Below are 12,941 nucleotides of genomic sequence, written 5' to 3'. Positions count from 1 at the left end.
TTGTCCCTGTCCTGTTTCCTGAGTGGTACCTGCCAAAAGGCCGAGCCTAAATCAAGAGTCGTAAAAATTTTGCATCACCTAACTTCGAGAGACTCTCATCAATCCTAGGTATGGGATAGGCATCCTTCACCGTGACGGAGTTCAGGTATCGAAAGTCACAACAAAACCTCAACTGGTCGCCTTTCTTTTTGGCCATCACTACTCCACACGCCCACGGTGATTTGGATGGTTCTATCATGTCATACTCTAGTAGCGTCTCAATCTCCTTTCTGCACGCATCCGATTTGTGTGGGGTCATGCGCCTCGCCCCCTCCCTGTGCGGTATTGCGTTTTCCTCAAGTTCTATTTCATGCTCAACAAAATTACAACACCCGATGTCTGCCTTATGTCTTGGAAAAACCTCCTCGTTCCGTTCTAGTACGTCCTTGATGGCTTCGAGCTGTTCGTCCGTTAACTTGCCTCTTAAGTGTTCAATTTCCGGTAGGACCGGTTTATCACTCTGTATTTCTTCTAATGTGGGCCGTTCCGGGAAATTCGAACAGCTCGATAGTCCATCGTCTGTCTCTGACTTAAGTGACTTCACAAAACCTGATGAATCTTTTTTTTTATTCAATCGTCTCAAGATACAATTTTTGTCCCTATGATTGGGACAATCAACAACTTCATTTTGTTTATGGTTTTCAGTCATTTCATATCGAGTTTTTACAGGTAAAGCATATCCCAGTTTCCTCCTCCTCTGTATCGTGATTGGCATGTCAAGGGTATTCAATAAGACACTCACGCAGAGGCCGCTCTTCGTGATCGAGAAGGATCTTCCTAAAACAGCATCACTTTGACTATTTGGATTTGGGACTATGCATACCTGCTTGTTGTCACTTAGTTCAATGTAATTTTTCATTAGTAAGCTTACGATCGCCGCCTCGTTCGCCTTTAGCCTCACCCTCCTACTCAAGAATACCGGTGCTTTGGTTTCATTTGCCATTATTAAATTTACCGGTTTGATTGCGTACCTCCTATCCGGGTTCCGTATCCTGAACATTGCATTGTTTAGATCTATCGCTACATCAAAGTTCCTGATGAAGTCTCTGCCTAAAATGAATTGGTCAGACTCATCTAGGTTTTCTACCACAAGAAAGCTCATCCACAGGTTACGTTCCCCCAGGTTGAGGGCGATTATCGGCGTTCTGCCCAACACCCGCAGGGCCTCTTTGTTTGCAGCTGACAATCGTATTCTCGAATCTATCAAATCATCTTTGTTGAAGCCCATTCGTTCCCAAGTTTCGATTGGTATGACACTCAACACTGCTTCCATATCAAGTAACCCACGTAACTGAGTCTTTTTACCACTTATGTCTAGCACATGTGCTGTCACATCTGCCTCTGTCCCAATGTGCATTGCATCTTCTTCAAGCATGGCGCAGTGTCCAATCGATCTCACTTTCAACTCTTCTCTTCCCACGTAGATTTGCCCAATAAGGTCTTCATCATATGTTATCATTGTTTTGGTATAGATGTTGATTCCATCTATATTTAGCATCACCTCATGTGGACCATAAGCTTCTGTGTACCTGTTATCAACACGTACCGACTTGCTACCCCCTCTCGTGAGTAGTGCCCTCAATGCTCTAGAAGTCGTTTGTGGGTTTATACAACTCAAGTAATCTGCGTACACATCAATGTGCATTATTGTCTGGTCACTTGGTTCGCTCAATTTTCTCGTACTTCGTGGCCGCCTAAGTGATTATTGACATTATTCTTGCCCCAATCTTTGTTATGCCAAATGGCTTTCCTGTAACCATTTTTACAGTGTTACAGTTTCCATTTTTTGTCGACCCCTCAGCAGCTTCCGGTATTGTTTGTGAGCAACTTAATGCTTCGTTCATTTTCTGTCTTTCGATTTCTTGCTTCAGCCGTTGTTCTATTTCTTTCGCTGCCAGGTCCTGTTTCACTTTGTTGATAGCCTCCGCTGCCGCCTTCTCATAAATTATTTCTAGGGCGTTCTTTGCCGTGGCCTCTATTGCACTATTACATTGTGTTACAGCCTTCACTATTTTTGTCGGTAGCTCCGCACTTGGCTTTTCTTGGTTTTTCGTCTCAAATTCACCGTGTCTGTTTCTCTGGTTCTGTACCGCTGCTAGCGCCAACTTGTGTTTTGGATGACTCTGATTCTTAACCGCTTCCCAAAACAACGGACAGTCCATCCTGAAGTGCCCCTCTTGGTTGCAGAAGAAGCATCTTGCACCTATTTTGATGATCAAGCTACTGTAGAACTCGTGTTCTTCCATCTGGCTCATATCTTCCTCATCGGGTGCATATCCCAAACTCTTCATGCCCTGTTTGTATGTCGTGCAATCCGCCACATGATGATCAGCTGACTCGCAGTTAGCGCATGATCTGCGTTTGTCCATGTCATCTCTGGGTTTGTACCATGACGACCTTTGTGGCTGACTCCCCCCTGTGTATTCCTGTTGTCTGAGTACGAGTATTTCTTGGGTTTCATCAGCATGTACTCTCTTGACTTCTGCCTCATCTCTTCCGGAGTTGGTGCACTGTCTTTCGACAATGTATAGTATGTTGCTAACATCGTTCTCAAGTCATCACTCTTTACCCCATCAATGAACTTTGAGGCGATGCTGAAGTTCCTTCGATTGGTAGATTCTTCCGGGTCACTCCTTCTTCTCAAGCTTTCAAGATCATCTAGGAACCTGTCTATCGATTCAACGTCCCTTTGTCTTCTCTTTCCAAATCGCATCATCGCTTGATGACCCTTCATGCCTGAGCCGAATCGATTTAACAATATTTCAAAGATTTTGTCCGCTGTATCGCGTTCCTCTTCTTTCTTCGCAACCACGCATTTCAATGCTGTGCCTTCCAGATTGCTCAGTATCGCCGTGCATGCTTGTCTCTCATCGTTCAAGTTGTCTTGTTCCAAGTGCAACCTCATGACTTCTATCCAAGTGTCAATGCATCCATCTGAATCGTCTTTGAATTCTTTTGGTTTCTCGAAAGTTTTTCTGGACTTGTTGCTTCCTCTGTCGCTCGAATCAGTGTTCCTTGTAGCGAAGGCCTCTAGTGTCCTGTTCATCATTTCCCAGGTGCTTGCCCATGTCATCGCATCCGGTCCCACGTTGTTCTGACTCGTGGAGTCTCCTGGACCACTAGTTGTGTTCGCTGTTCCATTTTTTATAATAGCCCTGGCCCCCACCGGTGCCGTAATCGCGGCCTCCCGGGTTGCTGGTAACGGTGTTGACTGTCGCTTGTTCCTTTGTGGTTCCACGAAGTCAACTCTATTACCTTGTGTCCGCTCTGCCGCTGGTCTGTCTAGTGGTGTTGAATTCCTCAAGATTGCGTCTAACTTTGTCTGTATAGCACTTGAGCTCTCAGCCTGGTCCCTACTCATCGTATCCATTCTCGTTTCCAAACTTCCCAACTGGCTATTCACTGCGTCATATCGCTGCTTCGTTTCTAGCATGTCTTTTCTGATGTTCTTGTCTCGCTCTCCATCAGTGGTTTCTACTTTGTCAGACATCTGCTGAAGCTTTTCCTCCGTTGCTCTTGCTAGATGGAAATAGTTGTCCAGGTACTCATGTTTGTTGTTTCTCATTTCCTTCCTCATCAAATTTCTATCGACTTCGCTGTGCTTCAGTTTCTCATCTATCTGATCTAGCTTCGCCATCAATTCACCTAGCTCAAGAGTAGCCGTTCCATGGTCAATTGTTGTCCTGTTGTTGGTTGCTGATCCCGGTCTGAACTGGTCTTCGTTTTGGTCGGTGTCTGTCGTTCTCGTGGAAACTGTTCCGAATGTTTTGCCTTTCTCGGTTTTCGTCTCCTCCACTGCTGCGTCCTTCGATCTCATTCCGACCATCATCGCTAATCTTTCAGTAAAAGACGTTCTCTTCTGAGACTCATCCTTCACCGTATCTGGCGTGTTGCCTGTTGTGTCTTCCACGTTGTCTATCGGTGAGAACTCCATGGGCTTCGGATTAGGTTCTTCCGCATTGGGCATCGGAGTTGACTCTGTCGTTTTCTTTCCCACTTCATCCACACTTTGATCCAGTGTCTCTAGATCAATCTCGATGGTGGGTTCCACTCGTTCCCCTTCCGTGCCCTCCTTTGCTCTGTTCTCCGTAGCACTCCTCGTGTTGACCATACTAACTGAAAAATTCTTCTTTGTTATCTTCGGACCCATTGATGTTGTTTTACGTAGCGACGAATTATACTTTGTTCTCGCCTCGGTAGATCTTTTTTTCAGCTACCGGTACCCTGCTCCGCCTCATTATTTACAACTATTCCTATTTACAGTATTACTATCTACAAAATTCTACTCTAAGTTTAAAACCTCTTTTGACAAAACTTTATAAAAAGAAAAATGACAATTTGTTAAAAACAACTTTTCCAAAGCTCTTGAAATTTCTATATGTTAGGATTGGATAGAGAATTTGATTTTACAATTGGTTACTTCACCCTGACTTAGTACTCTTTTAGTACCCCCTTCTTTATGCTGTTCCAAGATTTTCTCTCTACCGTCTCAAGACTATTCAGTGTTATCCCAGTACTTCTTGTTAGTGTCCCAAGACTAATGTCCCAAGACCAATGTCCCAAGACCACTGTCCCAAGACCAATGTCCCAAGACTAGCGTCCCAAGACTAATGTCCCAAGACCACTGTCCCAAGACCAATGGCCCAAGACCAATGTCCCAAGACCACTGTCCCAAGACCAATGTCCCAAGACCACTGTCCCAAGACCAATGGCCCAAGACCAATTTCCCAAGACCACTGTCCCAAGACCACTGTCCCAAGACCAATGTCCCAAAACCAGTGTCCCAAGACCAATGTCCCAAGACCACTGTCCCAAGACCAATGTCCCAAGACCAATGTCCCAAGACCACTGTCCCAAGACCAATGTCCCAAGACCACTGTCCCAAGACCACTGTCCCAAGAGCAATGTCCCAAGACCACTGTCCCAAGACTGTTTCGTACCAAGACTGCTCTGGTCCAAGACTGTCCCAAGGCTGCACTGTCCCAAGAATGTCCCAAGACTGCTCTGTCCCGAGACTGTCCCAAGACCGTGTTGCTCCAAGACTGTCCCCAGACTGCAATGTCCCAAGACTTCTTCGGTACTGTCCCAAGACTCGTCACTGAGTGTCTGGATGTCGGGTCTCTTCTTCTTCGTTGTAGGGACTATTGAACCACTGTACCTTTTACCACCACTTGAGCTCTTGTAAAAATTTTCCCAAAATCCCTATTTTAATGGTCAAAACCCAAATACTAATCCCCCTGTATTTGTCTCCCTCTGTATGTTTCAGGCTATTTGAAACCCTAAATTCCCCGCAGGTATCTTGTGATCACCTTTTCGTTAAAATATCAACAACAAATTTTCACCAAAACGTAAAAACTTAAACTGGAAAAATTTCAAAAACAGATGGATGAATTCTCCTGAAATCTAAGGTTGACTGATGTCAATCTTTGTCCAAAAAAATGTCTGGTACCCGATTGCCACGCGTTTTCCTCCCCCCTGCTAGCGATCTTATAGGGTATCACAAAAACTGTCTATGTCCGTTCCCCCCTACCGATCCGACCAGGGTACCTACCTTAACCATGTTTTAATTTTGGATATCCGCTTCTTATAACCAACGCGTGTAAATATCTAATGTAACTAAATCGACGATGCCGAACAATTAGTTACTCTAACGTGTCCCCCCTTTTTACAATTTACCACCGCTAACCTCTAACCTAACCAGCCCCCCTGCTAACCTCCCCCCTCTTTAGCTCCCCTCTTAAGCCGAAAAATCCCTTAAGCGCCGGGTGCTAAACCTCTCGAGAGAAAACGGTAGACCTGTTTCCAGGCCTGCTTGTGTAAAAATTTCCTCAAAACAATGGGGCTCCGCTTATCCAATTTTACACTTATCTCCTATAACGTAATGTGGATTCTAACGATACCCGTTGCCCAACTTGAGAACACCCCTGTGCGTCCTCTTGTAGTGACCCTGTGCTGGTTGTCTCTGTTCTGCACTTGACAGCAGCACCACTTTCCCACTTGGCTGGTCACCTCTTCCAGTCAAGTTTCCAGTGGGTTCAGCTCAGTACTTCTGAACCACTTTCCCACTCGGCTGGTCACCTCTTCCAGTCAAGTCTCCTAGTGGTCCGGTTCGATCCTTGTGAACCACTTTCCCACTCGGCTGGTCACCTCTTCCAGTCAAGTCTCCTAGTGGTCCGGCTAGGTTGCAATCTATCTGAAAACCCTTAACAACGCCCCCCACTCGGGCACCTTAATGAAGTCACTGGTTTAAATTGCTAGATTGATCGAAACGATCGGTCTTATAAAACAGTATCGGTATACTATTTAATTAATATAAAGGTTTGATCCAAATGATCCGGTATCAAAGTCACTGTCTTTTCGTTTTATGGTTTTTGTTCCTTTTTCTATACTTTTTTCTTGTTTTTATCCCCCTGGTTGCCCCCCTTTACTCGGTTAGCTAGGCCTCGTTCGGAGAGCGTGCCAAGAAGTTTTCTCAACTTTTCTTAAAAAGCTATCACGGTACAACCGGAAGGTTTACACGTTCCCGCTGGACCGTACCACCGGTACTCTAGAATGGGCATGCAGCCCGGAGCTGTGTCAAGTGGGTTCGACTCCGTAGTCATGATGTCGTAAAAACACCCAGGAGCGCCATAAAAACACTATGTAACAGTCGCCTACTTCGGTCACATATGAGGCTTAAGAAAAATAGGCCCTATAACCATTGGCTCAAGAGTCAGGGACACTATCTCTTGTGTTTTTCTACCTCAAGAACGTTCGGAGCCAATTTGGTTCGCTTGCGACATGAGACTAGAACCCGTTACAGCTTAAAGGCTACTACCAAAATATCCCCCCACTCTAGAAAATAAGAACGTACCCATACTTAGGTCTCAAAATACCCAAAATACACGAATGCCGTTAAAAACAGGGTCGGAACAATCCGTTAAGTTACTTTTTATTGGACAGTGGAACTTTGATCCATTTCAGATGGATCAACCTAAAACTCGCCTTATCTCAACATAACAATCATAAAACACACTCGAGAAAATTAAATTAGGGACTCACATGTTGATGCACTCAAGCACAGGGAGTAATTAAATTGGTAAGACAATAATTAGACAATATAACTAGATAAGTTTAATACTGGTCAGTTTTGATAACAGAAGTAAGTTCTGACTCTAGAATTGGATTTTTTGTATGAACCATTGGGACACTCAAGCTGTCCACCTTTCCATTGAAGGTTCACTCTGGTTTGTTCCGAATAGTTGTTCTCTCTTCTTTTTATTATCTCTCCTCCTATTTCGGGACAAGATAGCTCTACTCGTGTCTTATTTTGTATCTGGAAATTGCAAATAGCAATTTCCCGCTGTTCTATTCAAGCACTTTCCCGCGATTGTAAATCGATCGTTCTGATTCTTCACTTTTTGTGTTTTCAGTTGGTGCGAGAAAACTGAGCATGACAGGCTCCATTCGAAATTTTGAAAATAAAAACTTCACTCCAAAATCACGTATTTTCGTGTCCCTCAAGGTCAAAATTCCAGATATGACCGACTGGCACAAGGCTCACATATGGGAACACCGAGACGAAGAGCGAGAGATATTCGGAGATGGATATTGGAAAGTTTGAGGCCCAAAGAACTTGACGGCAGGGCGGTGAGCCAAGCAGACTGTAGCTTACCCTCGAAAGACTTGGCGAATGCGAGATTTATTGTCAGGTGCGTCGGTGATCAGATTATTAAGCCGGGTTCTGTATACGGGGTCAGACCAAGACTTCTGAAAGTTGTTCTCGGGGATAGTGGTGGAGCCAGAGAGCTCATACCATTGTGACAAGGCTCCTTCATACAAAGAGTCAGAGGCTTATTGAGGATTTCGGAACAAAGGCGTGAAGAACTGCCAACAGACGAGAGATACCCGCATATGGCAAGAACAGACGCAGATCCTAATCCGAGACCACCTAAAGCTGCGGGAAGGGACGCTTGCTTGCGGGCGTCAATATCAAGTCTTATGTTGCAGATGCTCTCGAGGCTGGAGTAGAGGATGTCGTCGTATTTAGCTAAGAGTTCAGGGTAGTTCAAACACGGAGAGGAGCGAAGTATATATAACAACTTCGGGATAGAAAACGAACTCTTCAAAAGAAAGAAAGCATGATGAGCCTCGATGTTTTTCAGACGCAAACACATGCGCTCCAAATCAGCTATCTGGTCACTGAGAACATTGGAGATGGTAAGATTCCCTACAGGAGCCCCCAGGATTATCAAGTTGTCGATGCCCGGAGTTTCTATCAACGGGGAGATCTTGTTGAACTCTGACAAGATGAGCGACTTTTGTGTCTCCGATGAGTTGCCTAAAAAATACAGTTCGCACTTGGTGGGACGGACCTCGAGACCTAACTTGGCACTTTCGGAGATGATCATGCGGAAGTCGCGCAGGACGATGGCGTAATCTCCGCCTAAGTTTCCATCATCTAGATACCACAGGTTCAACTCTGATTCTACTTTGTGGGTGATTTCGTTCACAGTATCACAGAAAATTGGCGGTGCCTCAGGGTCGCCTTGCTGACCACCTTCGTCTGAAGACAAAGCGGAATCACCGATGAAAAGATGTGATGCGGAGTCATAAGCTGCGTGCGTATAAGGATAAAGACCTGGATAACGCTCGTGGATCAGAGATAAAAACTTGTTCCGCGAGATGGAATTGAACGCGTTCTTGAAATCTATTTTGAGAATGACCTTGCCGCTTCTTTCAATATTGTCATGTATGTACATTCGCGTGGCATGGACTGCAGCCTCTGCTCCTCGAGGCGTGCCATAGCCTAGTTGACGGGCGCCGTATGAATCTTTTCTAGCAGTTGAGTAGGCGCGTCCACCACATTTGGAGGCCAATCTGCGGAAGACTTTTCCCACAGCAATGGGACGAACTCCTCCAGTCTTCTTGCTCATGGCGAACAGGTTAACTCCAAACACAAACGGGCGAATGAGAGCCGGGACTTTTCCTGCCAGAACGATGTTGATAAAAGACGTGAGACTACTCAAGAAGGGCTGTGAGGCTTCTCCACGTTGACTGATCAGGTCTTTAAGAATCTGCGGAGTCACTCGATTAGGCCCAGCAGCAGAACCAGAAGCAAAAGACTGAATGGCTTCGGAGACACTGGAGACGCGGCAAACAACCGGAGACTCTGAAGAAGGGACTGGAATGGAGGAGACAGCATTGGAACGCGGGGGATGTTTTTTCCTCAGCTCGTCCACAACAGCAGGGTCACTAGGATCCACCATTTCCTCATCTGAGGAGGCAACACGAATGGCGCCTTTGATGTCGGAGGCTTCTATCTTGGCAGAGACGCGCTTGCTCAGCTCTTCAGACGGAGACTGCGTGGAAGGCTTAGGTTTCCTCGCTTTCTTTTGGTCGCGAGTGGCTGGGGCTTCTTCACTAGACTGGAAAGCAGGAATCCGCTCATTGACCTTGGGAGCTAGTGACTGACTGTTATTATTATCCTTCTTGGTTGCTGATAGGCATTTACCAATAAGAGTAAATAAACTGCACCAATGGGACAAAAGATCCGGCTGTGAACAGATTTTGTCAAAAACAGTAATAAAAGCACGGGCTAAGTTGTTCCGTGAGGCTTTAGGAACACGCTTGAGGCAGTCAAGTCTATCAGAACAAAAAGCACGCAAGAGTTTTATGCACTATGGTTCGTTGACAGAACTTACTACGTCGTACTCTGAGGTACCATGGTTCCTTCATTTGCTCCCGTTGACTTTGTGCACTCGTACCAGTCCAGCTTGAGTGAGTTGGACATTCACCTTGCATACTTTACAACGTCTGACAGGTACATCCGCTGCTTCACATGATCCGCATCGGAAAAACGTGAGATTGTTCGCTGCGTCCTCACTCTTGATGTTGACACATTTGCCGTGAAACCAGGAGTCGCAGGCATCGCAGCCAACCATGAAACCTTGCTCATCTGGAGTTCCACAGAAGCAGGATGTTGGTCGCTGGGATGCGATGCGCCCACGGGATTGAGTTGTCCGTGTCGATGCCATGTTGTGATATTCGTCAAGTCTTCAGTATGCCATATTTATGGCTGGCTCGAGTGGGTTTTCGCTAGTATCCGAAATTGCCCAATTTGTATTTAACGCAATAGCCCTTGAAGTAATCTATCTACTTGCCGTTGAAATTTTCCAATTGCTTGCATACATAATAAGCAGCAATTAAAATGCTCGATAAGATAACCTTTACGGCATGCAATAAGAACACCACCACGGACACCGTCAAAGAGTCCAATGATTGTCAACCAAGAGTGAGCATCTCCTCGATCGATTTCGTCTTGACATTGCGAGATATGAAACTATTTAATAAGTTTATCACAACAATTAGGCTAAAATCTAAAACGATTCGCTAGCGTCTAAATAGAGCATTAAGTTCTTCTAACCATCTCTTCTATAGCTAGTTCAATATGGTCCTCGAAACATCGGGTCGACAAAATCGTTACTACTTAAAGGCTATCGGCTAAACCGCACAATTTAAATTAGTTGCATGAGAAATAGTGAGCTCATGGTTGAATCTCAGCATCCCCAGTCCACTAGGCCACCCTTTAATACAGGACTGAAACTCTATTAATATTAAGTTAGTATATTACTATTTTTAAAAGAATTATTAAAATGTGAATTCGAACTTTTTCGGAACTATGTCCATCGTCAGGTTAATGAAATTGATATAAAATGAATTACAGACGTTAAAACATCATGAAAGACCTTTAAGTGGTTCTAAACAAAAAAATTATATCTTTCCGATAATCAAATTTAAGCATTATTATGTAAGAAATTCGTAATCTTTACCTTTCCTCAAAATTCTGAGATTTTAGATCTTACTTAGCGTTTCCTTATGTTAACTTTTCGATTTTACAAAGTTTTCGATTGACATGTTCGATATCCTAAGCCAAAAAAATTCTTGGACTAAAATCTAAAAATTAGCTCCCTACTCCTGAACTCAACCCGCGTGTTGACCCCTGGCCTCTGATTCCTAATGTGCAGCGCTTCTAATATTAAGAGTTTCATTGCATTGTTTGACTGATCTACTATCTCCTAACTCAAATGAGCTGCTGCCTCTTCCTCTCCATACTGACGTCTTTGTACGCCTACAGGCGAATCCTTTTTCTTGTGTTCTTCAATCCTTGCGGCCAAATGTCGAACAGTTTGTCTAACATAGATGGAATTACATCGCTAAAACGCGCAATTTAACATATGCACGCATGCACTCTTTCTCGTTCTGAGTTGAACGAGAAAGAGTATCAAGTCTCTTTCTTTTCAGCTCCTGGATTGTATTCTCATCATACAATCCCCGTTCTGGCTAGCCTAATTGTTGTGATAAGCTTATTAAATAGTCTCATTTTGAATGCGATGTTGCGACGCGGTGACACTGACGAATAGCGATCAATCGAACAAATAGCGATCAATCGAACGACCTGAGAGGCACAGTTGGTCGAGTGGCTACAACGTGCACTTCCCAGCAGAGCAACCTGTGTTCGAGCCCACCCAGGAGCGGGTTTTGTGGAGCTGTTTTCCTACAGCCGGATCGGAAGCCCTCTCTGGAAAAAGCACATCTTTCCGGTCGCCATTCATCTGGTTACAGCAACACAACAGAGCAGCACAATCAAATTCAACATACAACTAGCGGTAGCGTGAGGTTCAAGGCTCTGTGGTAGAGCAGCCGCTTTGCATACCAAAGGTCGGCAGTTCGAGCCTCACCGACGTCGAATCTTTTTTTTTTGGTCCAAATTTTTTTTTCCACGTGTCTATCTTTATTCTGAGCCTTTCGAAAGACTTATAAAGAATGGAAACTGAACGCTATCAACAACAGAGATCGTCTGGATAGCGGAATACTGTTTGCCGGCACTGCGTCAAAAGTATCCATCCTGGAAAAGATGTCTTCCTCTGTGTTGCTTGCGGATATCGTCTGCATTTTTCAAAAGAATGCAAAGGCTTCGATGAAAGTGTTCTGACTGCTCTCAAAACTGTCAATCAAAATGTACTCCTTATCTGCAACATGTGTATCGACAACAACGAAAGAGATGCTTTTCGGTCAAAGATGTTCTGAATTTACAATTAAGCTTGCCGACAAGTGTGAGAGCTTGGAGTATGCAATCAAAGCAACTGATCAAAAGATGCAGTTTCTTGCTGAACAAATGCAGAATATTGCCGCTATCAAAACAGTCGACACTGTGGATGACACAGAAACATTGATGAAGGATATAGTGAAACCCCTGCAGGGGTCGCTCACATCCATACAGAACATAGTTAGCAAAATTTAAGCAGCGCCGAGACAAAAAGATGAGAAATGATCCGATGAAAAAAAAATTGAGTATCAAATACGCATCGACGGTATAGCCGCAAACAAAAAAGTGTCTACGATCAGAGCAATTGAAGACGAATACAAAGAAGTGATGTCTGTCTTCAAAGCTGTCGGTGAAAGTCCCGTTGTACATGATCTGAGAAGACTGGGTAGAAAAACTGAAACTCGAAAAAGACCAAGAACAATTCTGGTGAGACTCAAGTCTGTCAATGAGGTTAAACGCATACTTGCCAGAGCCAAGCAGCCTTAGAAAATCAGAAGAAACCAAGAACGTGTTCGTCTCTCGAGGACTAGCGAAAGAAGAAATAGCCCAACAGAATGCAATCTTGAAGAAAAGACTCGAACTTATCTCCGCTGGAGCTTCAAGAGAATCTCTTTCTATTCGTAACTTGACTCTATACAAAGATGGCAAGAAGTACGAGCTAATTCAAGAAGACCAATGACTACAAGAAAAACTTTGTTGACTGATCACGTGACCTGTTTGACTGATCACGTGCCACATTCTACTCTGTTCTTACCCTAGTACGAGCTGACCAGCAAGAATATGAAATGTTATGATAGTACAGGAAATACTCGTC

The 12,941-nt window shown here is 44.4% G+C and overlaps 1 protein-coding gene across 1 annotated transcript in view; it reads right to left on the bottom strand.

Annotated features, from left to right (window-relative positions):
• Positions 1–10,383, bottom strand: part of LOC134844477 (deoxynucleotidyltransferase terminal-interacting protein 2-like) — a 414,318-nt gene extending 403,935 nt beyond the window's left edge. The window contains exon 1 of the mRNA XM_063861179.1: positions 10,362–10,383. The gene's annotated coding sequence lies outside the window, so the exon portion shown is untranslated. The remainder of the gene's footprint in view (positions 1–10,361) is intronic.
• Between the last annotated feature and the right edge of the window lie 2,558 nt (positions 10,384–12,941).

Source organism: Symsagittifera roscoffensis, chromosome 4 (genome assembly GCF_963678635.1).
Source record: "Symsagittifera roscoffensis chromosome 4, txSymRosc1.1, whole genome shotgun sequence".
In the NCBI taxonomy this organism is placed as follows: domain Eukaryota; kingdom Metazoa; phylum Xenacoelomorpha; order Acoela; family Convolutidae; genus Symsagittifera; species Symsagittifera roscoffensis.
This window is presented reverse-complemented; position numbering and strand designations above follow the sequence as displayed.